The sequence below is a fragment of the Ammospiza nelsoni genome, chromosome 32 (genome assembly GCF_027579445.1).
Source record: "Ammospiza nelsoni isolate bAmmNel1 chromosome 32, bAmmNel1.pri, whole genome shotgun sequence".
NCBI classification, from domain to species: Eukaryota; Metazoa; Chordata; class Aves; order Passeriformes; family Passerellidae; genus Ammospiza; species Ammospiza nelsoni.
Genome location: NC_080664.1, coordinates 2,128,787 through 2,148,564, shown reverse-complemented (window position 1 = coordinate 2,148,564; position 19,778 = coordinate 2,128,787). Strand labels below are relative to the sequence as shown.

Genomic DNA, 19,778 nt, shown 5'->3' with positions numbered 1-19,778 from the left:
AGGAAAGGTTCATCCCCAGAGGGTGGTGGGGCACTGAACAGGCTCCCCAGAGAATGGTGTGCTGGTTTTACCATTGGAACTACTACAGAAGTGGGGTTTTTAGAGAAGAGCTGTTGAGAGCTTCCTCTGTGCCTGATTAAAACCAATCAGCGAGTCGTTTTGGATATTGACACTTCGTTAAACCACTAGAAAGCTGACCACGCCTCTGTAAACACACAAGTTGAAAATGAAAAATCCTGAGAAGTCTCTTTTCTCTTCCAGCCTGAGAACAGGTAACATGGCCAGCCCTGATCCTTGTCCTGACTGGGCCAGGCTGAGCGGGCTCTGCCATGGGGCTGGACCCCTTTCTGGGGAGCCCATGGGGCTGGGCAGGGAGGGGAGGCTGCAGGGCCAAGGCTAGGCCATGGCTGTGGTTGTAAACATCTTGCCACTACTAATCCCTGCCCTGCCACCAGCCCAGGCTGAGCTGGGGTCCCTGAGCCCCAGGAGCAGCCCTGGGCCGGGCCGCTCGGCCAAGACTCTGCTGCCATTGAGGTTCACCTGCAAGCGCCGGGGCTTAGGCCAGGCCATGGCTGCTGACATCTGGCCACTACTAATCCCTGCCCTCTCACCAGTCCAGGCTGAGCTGGGTCCACCAGGCCCCAGGAGCAGCCCCAGGCTGGGCGGCTTGGCCAAGATTCTACCACTGTTGCAGTTCACCTTCAACTCCCGGGCAGGGGAGTGGAGGCCGCAGGGCTGAGGCCAGGCCATGGCTGCGGTTGCTGACATCTGGCCGCTACTAAGCTCTGCCCTGCCACCAGCCCAGGCTGAGCTGGGGTCCCTGGGAGCAGCCCCGGGCTGGGCCGGCTCAACCAGGATTCTACCATCACTGGGGTTTATCTGCAACCCCTGGGCACGTGGAGGAGAAGCCCTTGGCCCCCGGTCATGCTGCTGCAGGGTTCTGACCTGGCTGCTGAGATCCTGGCCCTCCCTCCAGCATGGCTACCAAAGAAATCCTCTACCAAAACCAGCTCTACCACTATCCATCAGAAATCACACAGCAGGTCTGGGTGAGATATTAACTCTTTCAGTACACAGATGAGACCTACAGACATCAGTCCTCCCTTGGGTGAGAGAAAAGAACAGAGTGAGAACACATAGAACAACATGAAGACACTAAGGTCAGTGAAGAAAGAGTCAAGTCCCAGATGGGAGGGATGAGGAGATGCCTTGATCTTGGGGCTGAAATCCTTTTGTAAACCTATGGAGAAAGATGTAATTGATACATCAGACTCTTTTTCCCTGTAACTCATTGAAAAAGTATGATGAGATAAAGTGTTCAAATTGTAGATATGAGCAAAGGCCTCCATGCTAAAGTAAGCAGATGTTGAAGTAGCTGTGACTCCATGAGAAATCTGAACAGAGAGAGGGAAGAGTGATGAAGACCCTCTACCCCGTGGAAAGAAGAAGACCTCTGTTCTCAGTGATGAGGATGATCTCAGAGATAGATAATCTTTGCTGTTGAACAGCTCATCCTTAAAATAGCACCCCATAAGTTGACATGACCAATAAACACAGAGTGGGAAAGCTGCAAAAGATGGGAGGGACTTTACCATCACAGATTCCCAGAGGGCTGCTCTTTGTGGAAATTAAAAGCCATGAGGGAACTGTTTCCTTGTGCAGAAATCTCCACAGCATTAACAAGAGGAACTTCTCTCCCTAAGTGAACTGAAGAAAGACTGTTCTAGAAGTGATAAATCCTGTTCTAGAAGTGATAAACTGACTAAATTGTTTCTGTGCATTATTAGTAGGAAAGAAAAGTTGTAGGGGGGAGGAGAAGTGTTCTAAAGATTTTATTCTGATTCTTATTATTCTTTCTTTTAATTACTGTTAATAAAGCTTTCTTTATACCCTTTTAAAGTTATGAGCTTGCTTTGCCTTCCTCCTAATCTATCTCACAGCAGGAAATGAGTGAGTATGTTCTAGTGGGTCCACTGGCCAATGCTAGACCCACCACATTAATTGGTGCATTGGCCAGGAAATCTCAAATTGGTGAACCAAAACCACTACAAATGGTCACAGCTCCAAGGCTGCTAGAGCTCCACAAGTATTTAGACAATGCCCTTCAGCATAGGGTGGGATTTTGGAGTGTCTGTGGGTGCCTTCCAGCCCTGGACATTCTGTGACTCATCTGATGAACAGGACTTTCACACCTCAGGCTGTTTCCTCTCAGGGGACCCTGGACTTTGAGAATTCTTATTTCAGAATTCTGGGCTCCCAGAAAGGCACTGCCATCTCCCAGATCCTGCCTTTACCAGCAGCACTTCAGTGCAGGTGAAGTTCTGCCTGGAAAGCTCAGGAGTGCAGACCAAGACAGGAACTTCTTGCCTGGATCAAGGTTGTCACTACCCCACAATGGTTGGAAATCAGGGGGCAGAGTCAGGATTTTTCTTTAGCAAAGCACATCAAACTGGCATTTTCCCAATCACTGGATTCCCTCTTCCGGCAACTTTGGTCTTATGAGCTTTAAACTAAACAGGAACCATTTTAACCAAGCTAAAACCAAGCCCAAAGGCAACTTGTGGATGGAAATGGATTTTTTTTTGGCCCACCAGTAATCTCCTCTTTGAAAAACAGCTTAGAAAATATGGGCTTGGATGTGGTCCTGGAGGGATCCAGAAGGTCATGGTCTATAGCTGTGTTGGGAACCCTGACAAAGGAGGAATGATGAGGAGGACTCCATTTTATCAGAAGGCTAATTAATTACTTTATTATACTATATTATTCTATACATCTAAAACTGAATCTGCCAAGCACTTAACTCTGCACCCAACTGCACATATGCACTGAATTTCGTGACTGTCATCCAAGAGTCCTGACACACACACACTTGGCCCTGAGCGGCCAAGGAAACAAAACACCATCACTTTGGGCAAACAACCTCCATATTGCATTCTACTTTTGCACAAATACAGGCACAGCAAATTATAAGAATTTTTTTTTCCTTTCTCTGAGGTTCAGAGAATGTGAAACCCAGAAGTATTCTTGGGAAGAACTGTGCCTTGCTTTTCTCTGTGAAGAGAAATGTGGCTACAGTGGTCAACCAGTGCCTCTTGGTACCCCTGAACCAAGATTGACCCCAATGTGCAGCAGGAGGACAAGGACCAAATTAAATCCTTCAACAGCTAATTTGCCTCCTTCATCAACAAGGTGAGGCATGTTGTCCTCCTCCAGCTCTGGCATTACCTGGAGATGGAGTCAGGAAGTTCTCAACATTATAAATTTAATTCTAAGTCATTAAATCAGAGTTAAGGATTTTGTGCAGGACTTTGTTCCATATGCAGACTATCCATACACATCTTTTTGACAATCCAAGCACAGAGGAAATTATTTCTCCAGGTTTCCATGCAGCTGAGTATTTCTCCTGGCTCCCAGATCTTCTCACCAATGATCTTTTGGTAACAGGCCCATCTAATCATGCTTTAAATTACAGAAAACATTTACAACCCCCACCATATTAAACTTCCATTTCATGAAAAGCAAGGCAGGTTTTGAGTTAAGGATCCTGATTTATATTGTTCTGATGGCTTTCAGGTGCAGTTCCTGGAGCAACAGAACAAAGTTCTGGAGACCAAACGGAGCCTCTTAAAAGGCCAGAAAATTGTGTAGAATAATCGGAGTCCATGTTTGAGTTGTACATCAGCAGTTCGAGGCAGCAGCTGGATGCTCTGGGAGAGGAGAGGCTGCAGCTCAGCTCCAAGCACAAGGCCATGCAGGATGTGGTGGAGCACTTCAAGATCAGGTAGGCAACACCCACAGCAAGATCTGTCCAGTTTTACTTCACTCTCTTCTTCCTGTGTCAGTGAAAAGGCCCAAGACAGCCCAAAAAGTGACCTCAGAATCATGGAAAGGTTTGGATGGGAAGGGATATTAAAGGTCATCTCATCCCACCCCCTGCCATGGGCAGGGACACCTCAACTATCCCAGGCTTCTCCAAGCCCCATCCAACCCGGCCTTGGGCAGTAACAAGGATGGGGCAGCAACAGCTTCCAGGGAAATCCATTCCAGAGCCTCCTCACCCTCACAGGGAGGAATTCCTTCCCAATATCCCATTTATCCCTCCCTCTAGCAGTGGGAAGCCATTCCCTGTGTCCTGTCTCCCTATCCCTTGTCCCAAGTCCTTCTCCAGCTCTCCTGGAGCCCCTTTAGGCACTGGAAGGGGCTCCAAGCTCTCCCTGGAGCTCTGTGTTTTGCTTGAATTGCTTGGAGCTGCATCTCAGTGCTTGTCAGATGAGAAGATCAGTGTGGAGCCACCCCAGCCAGCAGCATCCTTGGAATCACAGGATCCCAGAATGGTTTGGGTTGAAGGGACCTCAAAGCTCATCCCATCCCAACCCTGCTGTGGGCAGGGACACCTTCCACTCTCCCAGGCTGCTCTAAGCCCCATCCAACTGGCCTTGGACACTTCCAGGGATTCAGAGGCAGCCACAGCTTCCCTGGAAACCTATTTCCAGGGCCTCCCCACCCTCAGAGGAAGAAATTTCTTCCCAATGTCCCATTTAAATCTCTCCTCTTTAGTCTAAAACTAAATCAGAATTTGTTCAATATATTGGATAGTTTGAGCATTTGGGAAGTGAGGAGTTACCTCCCACCCCATGGAAAGTTGTAAGGATCCTCGGCTCAGCAATTCTTTAGGCTCTTGGGAGCAGGAGTTCCCTCTCTCCTCCACTCTTTGCACTTCAGGAAAACATCCATCCAGTATTTGTGTCTGCTTCCATGGGCATGAGGGATCTGTTGGGCATTGATGTGAATAAATGAGGAACTTAAATTGTCAGTGTGGAACCAGAAATATGAGATGTGGGAGTGAGGTGCTCATCCCAGCTCCCAATAAGGGCACATGCATCCTGCCTGAACCCTCTGATCTCCTTTCCCAGGAGATCACATGCCTGCCACTCTTCTGCCACCTTTCCCAGCAGGAAAGGTTCTTTCCAGCCCCAAAGCAGCATTGAAACATCCTAGACTGCCCTGGGGAAGGAAATCAGCACGCACATGAAATCCTTGGCCAGTCAATGGTCACATCAGAGATGCAGTTTAGAATTTAGAGCTCTGCTTGTGTCTGACAAAGTGGTAAATATTCCTTTGGGATCAGTGGATTCTGGGATGAAGCTCAATGACATCACACATGTTGCTGGGCAGGGACCATCCTCTTGCATCTACACCTACAAAAGGACTTTGGGCTCCTGCCCCAATTCCTAGGAATTTGTTCTTCCCACCTTTAATTATTTTAAACATTTGGATCCCAAATTTTCTTCCTAATATGGAATTGGAACGACATGATCTTTAAGGTCCCTTCCAACCCAAACCTCTGATTCCTCTGTGCCAAACATTAATCCAGCAACTGGAAAACAGACATTAAATTTTCTCTTCTACATAGCCAAGAGCTTCGAGACCCACAAATGGATGCAAAGCTGGGGCTCTGCTTAATGGAAATTGTTTTCAGGGATGGATATTCCTGATGGGAATAAATCTTCCCCCATGAAAGGGCCAGGAGAGGCCAATGGTTTATTACCTGCATGGCCTCCTTCCTTTGAACTCCTCTTTCTCTCTTTCATCTCCCCCATTTAAGCATTCCATGGGAGCCGGGCATGGGTCCAGGCTCCCGCTGGGTTTTGACCTTTCCCAAGAGCGTGGCCTGGACTCTCCCAGCCCCGGCCATCCCACCTCTCCTGACTAACCAGGTGCTGCGATGAGCTCACACCCAGCTCCGCCCAGAACATTTCGGGAGCACAAGGCTCCCATTCATGGCACAAAAGGTGCCTTTGATGAAGGCCTGCAGCTTTTCTAGACGGCCCCTCCCACCCTCCAGCCCAGGGGTGCTGCCTTTTCCATCATAATCAGTGACGTAGAAGTAGAAACAATAAAGCTCCATCAAGGACTCTGTTCCAGCACTGCTCCCTCCAAAAATCTGTGGATTGTTGGTAAACGCCCACAGAAGGAGACCCTTTGGTCTCTCCTCGTGTGAAGAGAGAGTTTGCACAGGGTGGAGGCTCTGAAGGGATTCTGAGCTCTCCCTCCCCAGAGGTACCAGAAGATCAACAAGCACAGGACAGCAGAGAACAACTTTTTCGTTGTCAAGGTGAGGAGGCACCACCACCAAAGCAGGGACAGCTTTGGAAAGGCAAAGCACATTCAAATCACCCTTGGTATCCAGCACTGCCAGGCCCAGAGCACAGGTGGAGTCATCCCAGGAAGCAGAAACACCTGGTTGTGCCAGTGGAGCAGTGCTGGGCTGTAATTGCTCCTTGTTTCAGGTCCCTCATCCTAAATTCAGGAGTGTGCCCCAGATCAGCTCTGGGTCATCCCGACCTTCTCCCTTCACCAGATGCTCTGTCAGTCCTCAGCTTTTCTGTGTCCAATCCCAGCATCCACAGCCCCCTGGTCTCACCTGCAGGAGACACAGTAAGAAGCTTCTGCTGTTTCAAGTATTGTACAAAATATCTGTCTGGCAGAAAAAGGGAAATTCAGTGGTGTGGCATTGTTTGGATCCATGGACATCCTCCCTCCTCCCCTCCCAAAAAAAGGTGGAGGTGAGAAATCACTTAACTTTTGGCACTGCTTAAAGGTGCAGGGATAAAGAAATCCTCCATTTCTGGTTTAATATGAAATTTCAGTTCTTAATTTAATCTTAACTTAGTTCAATTAAATTAATTAAATTTAATCAAAGGTTTGCGTTAGATACAAAGACTTCACCCAGCGAAGGTCTGGTCCAAGTTCCTTTGTCATCGTTCCAGGATGTGGATGCTGCCTGAGGGAGCAAGGTGGATCAGGGGACCAAAGTGGATGCCGCGAAGATGAGATAAACTTCCTGCAAGCCCTCTACGAATCAGTAAGAGTATCCCAAATTTCCCAGTCTCCAGAGGCTCAAAGAGCCCAAGAGCTGGTCAGTGTGGTAGATGAGTAATGCGATGGTTGACCCTCACAATTAAAAGGCAAATGTCATGTATGTATGTTAAGAGAAGTTTTATAGATTTATGGTTCTGTTTTACCCCCCTTGCATTGTTATCAGGGGATAGCCTGGGTTTGGGACATTTGGGATGGTTGGCTCATTACCATGGCAATACATGACCTCCAATCAAGATTTAAGGAAGTGAATTCCACCACTGCACAGTGAAGAAGGAGTCAAGGGACAGCACTTTGGGAGGGGCTAAAGGGTTAAAAAGTGAAGCCTCCATTGTGGGGGTGAGCACATGCTGGGATCCTCTGCACTGCTCCCGGCACTGTAATATTTTCTCTATTCAGTCTTTGTTGTATTTTTGATAAGGTTTAATAAACCTTTCTAAAGTTTTGGAAGCGAGTAGCATCTCTCACATCTGTGATGCAGCTCCTCCCCAACTCTCTTCTACATCTCAGCTCAGGACAAACAATCAGTGAAACATTTGGGACAGAAAATGAATTTGTTTGACTTCCAGCAGCTGTCCCAGATGCAGACCCAGATCTCTGACCCCTCGGTGGTGCCATCCATGGAGAACAGCCAGAACCTGGACAGCATCATCAGTGAGGTCAAGGCACAGGATGAGGACATCACCAGCTGGAGCCGTGCTGAGGCTGAGTCCTGGTACCAGAGCAGGGTGAGGAGGTGCAAACAAACAGGGAGATTTTTGTTGAGCATTTCCCAAAGGCCGAGTTATACTGGAGAGAACAAGGGGAGAAAGGTGTAAAATGGAGTGGATTTGGAGAGGAGTTCAGATAGTTCCTTGGAGATGTTTGGCAGTTGCACTTGATGATTTGAAGGTCTTTTCCAGCCTTCCATGATTCTTCACAACTCTCTGGGAAAATGCTGCTTTGATAATGAGAGATGGAGGAGCAGAAGGACACAGAAGGAGGAAGCTGAAGGGGATGAGTGTGGCAAGTGCTGGTGAAGAGAGGATCAGAGCAGGGTCAGTCTCTGCCTGTGCCCCGTGTCACCTCCCTGCCCACCCAGCACGAGGAGCTGCAGCTCTCGGCCGGCTGGCACGGGGATGGCCTCCAGAACACCAGGCTGGGGATCTCAGAGATGAACCACCTGCTCCAGCAGCTCCACTCAGACATGGACAGTGTGAAGGTGCAGGCACAGGACCTCCACAAACGTGGGGCACTCCCATCTCCACCCCTGGCAGTAAGGGGCCTGGAAATCAGGATCCAGAACCATCACAAGATCGCTGGACTTGCTGCCCGCAGGTGGCTGGGCTGCAGATGGCCATTGCTGAGGCAGAGCAGCAAGGGGACATCGCTCTCAAGGATGCCAGGGCCAGGCTGGAGAAGCTGGAGGCCACTCTGCAGAAAGCCAAGGCTGACCTGGCCCGGCAGCTCCAGGAATACCAGGAGCTCATGAACATCAAGCTGGCCCTGGACATTGAGATCGGGACTAACATGAAGAGTGAGGAGAGCACCTGGGAACTCCCCCTGCAAACCAAATCCCATCCAAATGCAGAAACGTTCTCACCTTTGCCCTGCAAGGAGGTGAAAGGTCTCACAAAATTTTGCAGAGGAAATTCTGCCCCATCCTACACAGTAACAGTTGTCATTCCAAATCCTCTTCAATACTCCCCATCAGACCCAGCCCCCACTGGGTCTGTTTTCCAAGTTTCTTGGTGGAAAAATATTGCTTAAAATTATCCTTAAAAGGAACCCTGACTTTTCCATCCTCTCTTTCTTCCAGGCTGTCTGGAGAAGGTGTTGGTGCCATCAATAATTTTAAGTAATCCATCTCACAAACAATATATTAAGTCATTACATGATTGTACCTGGAATTGAGGATAAGACAAGGAAGGAAGGATGCAGCTTGTAGTTATCTGCATAAAAATGAATATAATTTTACCAGCCCTTTAGGTGGGAGGCCAAAGAGCCTGAGACACATTTTCCTCAACCAGATTTTAATTTGAAGGGCTTTGTACATTGAGATTTTCCCTTGGGAGACTCAGATGCGTCAGGCCAGGAAGAAAAGCTGGAGAACAAGATGTGTGAAATCCAGTCAGTGATAGACTGTCCAAGAAATAACTGGATGTGTGAAACTAAAGCTTGAAATTCCTTTGTACTCCTCAAACAAACCCTGTGCCCCTGCTTTCCCGTGGCAGTCGTGGTCTTACCTGGGAGCAGCTACAGAGGTGGGAACATTCTGGGGCTGGGAGTGGGTTTCAACAGCAGGCTTGGAATGGGGGGGCTCGGCTCCGGAGTAGCAAGCAGCTCCAGCGTGGGGTTTGTGTCTAAAAGCACCACCCAGGAAAGCCCCCGGAGCTGAGCCACTCACCTGGAGCACGGTGCAGCACCTTCCCCTGCCAGACAAAGCCTTGGAATCATCCCAGAATCCCTGCTTTGCCATTGAGGGAAAACCTTCCCAGCGCTGTTTCTCAGCTTGGGAGCGCTCCCTCTCCCCGTCCAAACAATTCCCCTGCGTATCCCTCCCCCAGCTGGCAGTGCAGCTTGTCAGTGAATAATCAGCTGTCTCATTAACGAGTCTCATTAACGAGTCTCATTAACGTCAGAGCTCAGCGAGCACCTTCCCAGTGCCGCGGTGCCAATCCAGAGGAGGGGCAAGAATTATGTTTACCTCTGCAAGCAGAGCCTGTTCTTTCACCTGCCCAGGAATCCAGGGGAGTTGAGCCCATGCTGCTCCCTCCCACCTACTCCTCCCTCACTCCCCAAATTCTTATGAAATGGAAAACAAAACATCTTCCCACAGGCAGTTTCTCCATTCCCCAGTTCCTCTGGCATTGCTGGCTCACTCCAGGGCTTTCCTACATCCCAAAATTCAAACTTAATATTCCATAGGTGAGAGGGCTCTCTCTAATGTCCAATTAATTCCTCACCCACCCCGAAGGGATCATTTTAAACTCAAAGCCCACATAATGCACAGGTGTCCCAGCAGAAAATCATTCCCCTTCTCAGAAGCTGGAGACAGGTTAGAAACAGGGGAAAAAGGGGGTTAGAAGGGGAAAAAAAAAAAAAAAAAAAAAAAAAAAAGGAACAACAATTGTTGAACACAAGCCATAAATTTTAAATTTTACATAACTTGGAAAATCATCTCAGGTTAAATACCTTCAGGTATAGCTTTTGGAGTTTTTTTAGGTTTGGTTTTTTTTGTTTGCTTTGGGTTTTTTTTTTGCTGTTGTTCTTGTTGTTTTGTTTGGGTTTGGTTTTTTTTTCCTGTGCCAAAATGTAAACCAGCTCGTTCCTCCCATTTTCTGCTCCTGCTGAACTTTTTATATGAATTTTATGAAATTTCTTCAACAAACTGCAATCAAACAATGAGCAGTGCAGGATTTCCGTGCCACCATGAAATCCCCCTGCAAGAGTCATTTTAGAGCAATTTTAGAAGATTTGGCCTTGTCACTGGCTGCTGCTCAGAGCCTTCCCATCTCCCACTCCTCCTGTCTCAGTTTGTGAAGAGGGGGAGCACTGGAGCATTGGGACAGATCCCAAAGCAGCAGCTTGGAAGGTTTTCCAGGATTAGCAGCCAACAGAGACCAGAAGGTGGGGCTGGTTTCATCTGGCCATGAACACCACCATCCCAACCAGCCAAAGAGCAGAAAGACAATTTAGGGTGAAAAGTTGTTCCCCTGGAGCATCTTCCCCCCTCCATGGACTGGGAGCAATTTGGGCAGTCCCTGGAGATGCCAGAAGAGCAGGAATGCTCCAAGAGGTTTTGAAAACCAAGGAAGATGCATCCCAAGGATCAGAACCAAACTTTTGGAAAGGCTCATTCCAGATGAGGAAAAGCAGTCAGGCTTTATCTCCATCCCCTGTCTGCAGCAGCTGGCAGAGCCACCAGGCCAGGAGTTACCAAGGATGTGATTGAAGAAGCTCCCAAGCCAAGTTTTGGGCCGGGTCAGCCTAAGAGACAGGGGTGCCCTATGTTTGGGGAGGTCCTGTGCCTGCACCTTCTCACTGTCCGTGTCTGCGTGGAGCTGCTGGAGCAGGTGGCTCTGTTGTTGTTATATCTCTAGAGTCCCAGCTCTCAGCTGCCCTATCTTCTATCACATCAGAGTCACCACTTGTTGTTATCATATTGTTGTTATCATATTTCCAGAGTCCCATACCTTCTGGCTGGTTTTCCCACAAGCAGCTCTTCACAGCAGTATTGTCCCTGCTTCTTCATCAGGGCCCCTCCAAGGCCCTGCCTGACTGGCCAACCCACCCCCTTTTATCCCAGTTATCTTCATTAGCCACAGCTGACACCCAATTAAGGACATCACATCTGCAGCCCATTTAGAACAACTAGGACTGGGGCAAGGCCACTTACACAATACATATATTTTACTAGGACTCCTACTATATGGTTCATCTCTGAGATCCCCAGCCTGGTGTTCTGGAGGCCATCCCCGTGCCAGCCGGCCGAGAGCTGCAGCTCCTCGTGCTGGGTGGGCAGGGAGGTGACACGGGGCACAGGCAGAGACTGACCCTGCTCTGATCCTCTCTTCACCAGCACTTGCCACACTCATCCCCTTCAGCTTCCTCCTTCTGTGTCCTTCTGCTCCTCCATCTCTCATTATCAAAGCAGCATTTTCCCAGAGAGTTGTGAAGAATCATGGAAGGCTGGAAAAGACCTTCAAATCATCAAGTGCAACTGCCAAACATCTCCAAGGAACTATCTGAACTCCTCTCCAAATCCACTTCATTTTACACCTTTCTCCCCTGTCCTTGCTGCTTGTTCTCTCCAGTATAACTCAGCCTTTGGGAAATGCTCAACAAAAATCTCCCTGTTTGTTTGCACCTCCTCACCCTGCTCTGGTACCAGGACTCAGCCTCAGCACGGCTCCAGCTGGTGATGTCCTCATCCTGTGCCTTGACCTCACTGATGATGCTGTCCAGGTTCTGGCTGTTCTCCATGGATGGCACCACCGAGGGGTCAGAGATCTGGGTCTGCATCTGGGACAGCTGCTGGAAGTCAAACAAATTCATTTTCTGTCCCAAATGTTTCACTGATTGTTTGTCCTGAGCTGAGATGTAGAAGAGAGTTGGGGAGGAGCTGCATCACAGATGTGAGAGATGCTACTCACTTCCAAAACTTTAGAAAGGTTTATTAAACCTTATCAAAAATACAACAAAGACTGAATAGAGAAAATATTACAGTGCCGGGAGCAGTGCAGAGGATCCCAGCATGTGCTCACCCCCACAATGGAGGCTTCACTTTTTAACCCTTTAGCCCCTCCCAAAGTGCTGTCCCTTGACTCCTTCTTCACTGTGCAGTGGTGGAATTCACTTCCTTAAATCTTGATTGGAGGTCATGTATTGCCATGGTAATGAGCCAACCATCCCAAATGTCCCAAACCCAGGCTATCCCCTGATAACAATGCAAGGGGGGTAAAACAGAACCATAAATCTATAAAACTTCTCTTAACATACATACATGACATTTGCCTTTTAATTGTGAGAGTCAGTCATCGCAGGCTGGATCAGCCCAGCTCAACAATTAAACATCTGGAGACAATGAGCCAACCTTGCTCTTCCACCTCCCAGGCGATGCCAACCCACCCAGGGCCCGACCAGGAAAATGCTGAATCCTCTGAGCTCCTTCTAGGCTGTATCCCAAAGAAAGTGCTCAACTGCCAGAGCTCCCACACAGCTTCACCCTGAAACACTGAGTGGCTTTCGGGATTACGTGCAGGAACTTCTCCATGGAGCAGAACATGTTCCCAGGCCATGGGAATGCCAAGAAAATCACATAAAAGCACCTCTAAAAGAGGGATTTCCAGGGCTAAGCCTTATCCCATTGCAGCCAAAGAAATTAAGTGTTCCCACCCATAGCACAGAGCCCTGTTGATATTCCAGTAAGAATAGGACTGAAAATCACCTATTTCATGTCTCCAGGAAAGATTTACTCACCTTTCCTGCAGTTTTCTCACTCTGAACCCACATCTTTCACTGAAAAATAAACAGATGTACAGTCCAAACTCACAGGGATTTGCCCAACAATTCCAGCAGAAAGGAATGCCCAGGTCTGGTTTTCCTGGCAGCAATTCCCCATGGAAGACACTCCTGCAAGTGGTGAGAGGTGTCACTCCATGGATCTTTGGGATGGCAAAGGCTGCACAGGGATCAGGATCTGCTCCAGGTGCTCGTGGCTGACTCCCATCAGCAGCTGCTGGGTTGGGCATTTGGAGGTGGAAGAGGGGGATTAGATTAATGTTCCTGTTTAATCAGGGAATATGCTGAGCTCAATCATCAAGTCCAACTCCTGGCCCTGCCCAGGGCAATCCCAAGGATCCCACCATGTGTTTAACTTGAATAATGAGGAGCAAAGTGATGTTTTTTCCTCCCCCCTGCAGGGATGAGGAGCAAACTCCCCCCACACCTGTGCAGAGGCCGAGTTTGTTGGGCTCACAGCTCCTGCAACCAAATACAACATTTATTCCAGGCTTTTAGGGAGAATAGCAGCCAGTGTTGGCAGTAGGAAGGCGAGGCCTCTCCCTCTCTGGAGGTCCCTCTCTAGAGGGACCTAAAGGTCAACTTTTGGGGAGATTTTAATTTAAAAGAGTAGAATTCCACCTTAAGTGGATCACCTTTAGCTGAGTGTGTTCATTTAGGGTATTTGGAAACCCCAACTGGCCCAAACCTTCCTTCTCCTCTCTATGTCCAGTGACATTCGTCATCTTCCTGAGAGGAATGAAAGGCTTGAAGAGAGCAGCCCTGGGAATTTGCAACCTCATTATCTGCTGGCATTAAACACCTTTCTTTTTCATTCCCCAAACCCTTTAAGTGCTCCAGGACACACAGATTGAGCAAAACTGAGCTGAAAGCCAAGGTGGAGTGCCTCTTCCAAGGGCACTGAAGAGCCTCTGTAAAGTGGTAACAACTTTTCCTTTGCTTTTCCTCCCTGCTATGTCCCTTCAGGGGCTCTGTGAAATTGGGCTCCCACAACCCATCACTAAATCCCAGAGATTTTTGGTGTTTCACGTGTATGTCAGTCAATTGCTCCGCATTTCAAAGGTGTTACTCCTGCTCTATTTGGGCAGTATCCCAAGAAATCTGTTCCAACCTCATGGGGAAGAGAGATGCCAAGGGCTTCATTCTTCAGATTTCCAAATTTGTATTAAAAAGGCTTTTTAAAAGTCGATATTCACAGCCCCTGCTGGGTTTTCCTATCTGTGACACATCCTCTGCCCACCTCTTGCTGCTGCTGAGTCACTCATGTCCCCAGAAACAAAGGTTTGGCCTTAAAGCTCCAGATCTGGGACTGCAGCCCCAAAATCCCACCAAGGGTTTAATCAGTAACTCATCTCCTCACTCTGTCTGTATTCCTCATGTTCTTGCTCTCCTCAACATGAGGAACTGAGAGGAACCACTGGAATGACAGCAGCTCTTTGGACACAAAGACTGCATTTGTGGAGGTGATCCCTGGAACAGGGAACCACCAAAGCCCAGGGAAGGATGACTCAAGACACCGAAGTGTCCATTGCAATCCCAAGTTGTGGCTTTCCAAACCTCTTACAGAGCATGGGAACAATAAAGGCAGTTCTGATGGGAATTGGATGAATGCACCTCTCAGGCTCGCAGTAACCTGAGCAGTGAGGGGTCTGGTACAGCCAGTGACCGAGCTGCCACCAGTTGTAACATCTGTGGGGACACAGCAGAGACCATCACCTCTGGAACTGCAGCAAATCCCACGGAGACCCCACCTCCCACTGTGTGACACCTTCCAAAGCATTTTCCAAAGCGCTTCCCAGCATTTAATCCAATCAAAAGATCCTAAACCCCCAGGGTTTTCCCCAAGTGGGAGACCTCCCATGAATGAAGATGAGGTTTGTGCAGCCTCAGGTCTCATCCAATTACAGTCTCAGCCACGGCTGCATTGGGCACCTTTGCCACTCCAGCCAAGGTAAACTGGAACAAGGGAGGCTTTTCTACCTTCCCTAGCAGACACCTGTTTTGTAAACCAGGACACCCCTGCAGACCCCTCCTGCCACAACCCCTCCCTCAGATTCCTGCCCCACAGCACTCCCAGGCCTGTCTGTGTTGGTTGGCTCATCCAAAGCAGAAGGAATTCCCAATTTCCACAGAAAACATGGAGAAAGGAGCTGTAGCCAGAGAGCCCCAAAACACAACCAAGGTCTGGGGCAACACAAGGACTGAGGACAACCATGAGGTTAACTCAGGCTCTTCTCCTGCCCAGGTCCCCTCAGGATGTCCAAGAGCCCCAGAGCCAGAGCATCCAAGAGCTCCCAAATACCTCCAGCAAAGCTGGGGATTGTGGCTCTAATCCAAACCAACCACGGGACAGGGAAGAGGAAAGAAACACCTGGAACAAAACCAAGCCCTTCATCTGAAATGTCCATCTTTTCACTACCATACACCACCCTTCCATGCAGGGACATGATTCCAACGATCTGGTCCTTCCAGGGATTCAGCACATGCAGGAGCAGCAGGAAGAACCCAATCCCAACACCACGAGGGCACAGTGTAAGAGGGGAAAGACCTGCCCCAAACCAGGTGGGACCAACCTTCAAGTGAGGATCAAGGAGATGCTGCTTTTCCAAGGATTTGGCCAATGAGTGTCTAGAAAAAGCCACCACGTTCCAGGCATTGGCTTCAGTTTAAACTAATCAGCAATTTCCCCAAATTAATGAATGTGTTGGAAAACACCCAGATCAGCAATCTGTAGGAAAATCCCCCTGAGAAATAGATTTGGCCCTGCAGAGGTTTCCTGGCATTAAAATGCAGCATTCTACCTTTTTCTAGGTAGAACCAACAACAAAATGGTCATTTACCCTTAACCTGCCAGCCAGACTTTATTAATTCCCAGTAAATTCCCATTTATTGCTAAGAGTTTTATTTATCAGCAGGTTGAGTCACTCTTTCCTTCAAATTTCTAGCTTGAAAGCAGAGACACTAGCAAAAATTTAAGATCTCCTTGGATAAAAAGCATTTTACACATTTGAAGTCTCAATTTCAGTTCACCCAATCAGTAAAAAGGGGGAATTTTCATCTGAAAATAATTCACCAGACCCAAATTCCCTAACTCTTTTTGTCCTTACACAAGGCCTGACTATGGCCCCTGTGACTTTAAATCATTCCTCAAACCTGAATAGGACAGACCAGGTGCTGCTCTGGCCAAGCACAAGAAATGTTAATTAGTCCCCATTCTTCACATCACAAGCATTTTGTGGAAGTTTCGTGCAGCCTCACCCTGTGTTCCACACAAATAAAAGGAAAAGGTGCTCTGCAGAGGGAACTGCACCCAGGAATCTGCTTCCAGCACCAACTCCTGTTTCAGCGCTTACCGTGTCCTGCTGCTCCCACTGCCTCGGCTGCGGCCGTGCTGAAGGGAATTCTGTCTCTTCCTCCATAGCTCTTCCAAGGAACTGGTGTGGTTTCAGCACTGCCCTGTGTCCCTGGGGTGCTCTGGGCTGCTCCAGCAGCAGAAGCTGTGATGGTTCATGGTCAGGGCCCAGAAGGGCCGGTGGAAGTTGTCCTGCAAGACGTGGCACAGTTTTGGTGCGGCCAAAGCAGAGTTCGGTTACAGCGGTGCCAACTTTGGTTCCAGGCTGGGCAGAGCCTCCTAGCCCTGCACCATCGCCCCCATCACCATGACCCCCTGCACCATCACACCCTGAACCATCACCCCCTGCACTATCACCCCCATCATCACCATCACCCCCATCACCATCACCCCCTGCACCATCACCCCCTGCACCATCAGCCTGTGAGCCATCACACCCTGAACTGTGGAGACAGATGGGCATGCCAGACCTCTCCTTTGGGGAGATGTCTCTTGAATGAGCTGTGATAAGATCATCTCAACCCTCCTGGACTGAGAAATCCTCTTGGTCATGGTGAGTTCTCAGCATGCTTTGGAGCCCCACGTAGATTCTTTGTAACCCACTTTGTACCACCCCTGCTTTTCCCCATTAGACCTCTGCTTCTGCCCTGTTCAGGAGGGAGCTGCCATCCCTGGCCTCATTTACAGGGTGGTGGAATAAAGGAACTCTGTGAATAACCCCACAGTGCTCCTGTCTCTTTGTCCCTGTGTTGGCCTGGGGACACCTCACAAGGCAGAGCTGAAATCCCTGCTCAAAGCTGAGCTGGCTGCCCCTTGCTGAGGCTGCCTGACACCCCTAGAAAGTTGTCTCCTGTGGGACCTCTCTGTGGGAAGGTTGCAGTGTCTGGGTCAAGCAGTCAGACCCGTGACCGGCCATCAAAAGGCTGAACCACCACCCTCATCACCACCACCCCCACCACCATCACCCCCTGAACCATCACATCCTGAACCATCATCATCACTCCCATCACCATCACACCCGAACCATCACACACTGAACCATCAGCATCACCACCATCACCTTCATCACCATCACACCCTGAACCATCACCTCCATCACCACCACCCCCATCACCATCACCCTATCATCATCACCCCCTGAACCATCACCCCCTGAACCATCACCACCATCACCACCATCATCACACCCTGAACCATAACACCCTGAATTATCACCCCCATCACCATCACCACCATCACCCCCATCAGCACCCCAGAGCTGCTGCTCTGCCCAGAGCTCCATCCCAGTGTGCAGATGGTGAAGTACCAGGAGAAGGAGCAGCTCAAGACCCTCAACAAGGAATTTGCTTCACTCACTGACCAGGTGAGCTGAGAACCTCCCCCAGCTCCAGTTCCCAGGGTCTGGAGCCCAAGGGAGGTGTTGGGCATGGACAGGGCATGGAAAGGGCACGGAAAGGGCACTGAAAGGGCACAGAATCCTGTCAGGACAACTCATAAGAGACATCAAGGGAACTTGCACAAGCTGTCAGAGGAGAATCTTGGGATTTACGAGACCTCGGTGCCCAGGTACTGCTGCTCTGACTTCTGGGCCTGACTGGGGCAGGGAACAAGCTGAAACCAGCTCCAGCTGCCCTCCAGTCCCCTCTCAGGCCTCTCTGCACAGCCCACATTTGTTGCAGAGCTGGTTTTGAGAATGTCTTTGCTTTTTTGTGCATTTCCACACGGGTGCCCCCAAACAAAAGCTGTGGATTGGGAAACTCTGCCGGGTGTGCCAAGAGCAGGAACACATCCCACTGCCAGGCCATCAGCACTTTGCCATGGGATACCTGGGAAAAAAACCCACAGGGATCATCCAGTCCAACCCCTGTCACTGCACAGGCTCCTCAAAATCCCACCCCGTGCCCAAAAGCATTGTCCAAACATTCCTGGAGCTCTGGCAGCCTTGGGGCTGTGACCATTCCTGGGGAGCCTGTTCAGAGCCCCACCACCCTCTGGGGAAGAGCTTTTCCTGATATCCAGCTTGACCCTCCCCTGCCACAGCTCCAGCCATTCCCTGGGTCCTGTCCTGGTCCCCAGAGCAGAGATTGGAGCTGTCCCTCAGGATGAAGCTGCAGCCCCTGAGGAGTCTCACCTCAGTTTCATTTTCCCCAGCCAGACCAACCAAATGACCTCAGCTGCTCCTCATGGGGGCCCTCCAGACCCTTCACCACCATCGTGACAATCCTCATCCCATTTCCCATTTTCCTTTCTGGCATTCAGGTTTGGATCCTGGAGCAGCAGGAGAAGGTGCTGGAGACCGAGTGGAGCTTCCTGCAGAATGACAGAGCAGCATCAAAGCCATGCTCAGGGCATTTATCTGGAATTTGAGGGAGAAATTGGGAGCCTTCAGCAGCAGCAGAGCCCAGTTACAAACAGGCCTGAGAGCAGCAAAGCAGGATTGGGAAACCAACAGGAAAATGTGAGTAAAAAACAAAGAAATGCAACTTCAGAGATCAAAATGTTGCTTGAAATTAGTGAACAGACAGAAACACTGGACCTTTTGGGGTAGCAAATGGTTCCCAGAAAACTCATAGGTGAAGATTAAAGAGATACACCTCCAGTAGATCCCCATGGTGGAGGTGAAGAAGATGGAAAGATCTCAGTACAGAAAGTAACATCCACATTTACAGACAGATGGACGAAGCAGAATATCCCTATTCCACATTTTCTTTCCCTTCTTCCTGACTCAGAAATTCAGTTTTCCAAGTGTTCAGCAGCTATTTAAGGTCACACAAAAGCAGTTCTGCAGCAGAAACCTCTCTGAAAACACATTTGTTTTCCCACGGGCTACAAAACAAGAGTAAGGTATCCCAAAACACTGTCTGGGGAGAGGGAAAGAAATCAGAGTTTCATTTGTTTCACTTGTGGCCTGAAGGAACTCAAAGAATGAGGGAATTGTGCTGAAATCCAGCAAAACCTCCCATTTTCCCACACAGGTCCAGGGATGAGTAGGGCCTGCAGACACATGCCCAGAAGGAGCTACTTGTCCTAAGGAAGGTGAGCAAGGGACTCACCAACTGAACTTTCCCCACCTGGTTTGGGTTTTTGGGTGGTTGTGGTGGCTTCTTTCCCCAAGGCAGCACAGGAAACAAGTACAAGCAGAAGCTGGGTTTGTTCAAGCTCCAGTCAGACCCCAGATCCCAGGAGCCAGAGCACGGTCATGGCACCAACCCTGAGGGCAGCCCCGAGTTTGCTCCCCCTCCTCAAATTCCTCTTTCCATCCCCAAAGCTTCTCCAGAACACGGAGAGAGTTCTCTTGGCCAAAGCCGAGCTGGAAGCCAAGGTGGAAGGGCTGAAAGAAGAGGGTGGGTATCAAGCTGGATATCAGGAAAAGCTCTTCCCCAGAGGGAGGGGGGGCTCTGAACAGGCTCCCCAGGGAATGGTCACAGCCCCAAGGCTGCCAGAGCTCCAGGAATGTTCGGACAATGCTTTTGGGCACGGGGTGGGATTTTGAGGAGCCTGTGCAGTGCCAGGGTATCGCTGGCTGGGATCTCTGTACAAATCA

At 49.4% G+C, this 19,778-nt stretch overlaps 1 protein-coding gene and 1 pseudogene across 1 annotated transcript in view; both read left to right on the top strand.

Moving 5' to 3' along the window:
- Positions 1-19,778, top strand: part of LOC132085877 (keratin, type II cytoskeletal 80-like) — a 70,658-nt gene that overhangs the window by 1,080 nt on the left and 49,800 nt on the right. The gene's annotated exons all lie outside the window — the stretch shown is intronic.
- Positions 978-9,256, top strand: LOC132085726 (keratin, type II cytoskeletal cochleal-like; annotated as a pseudogene).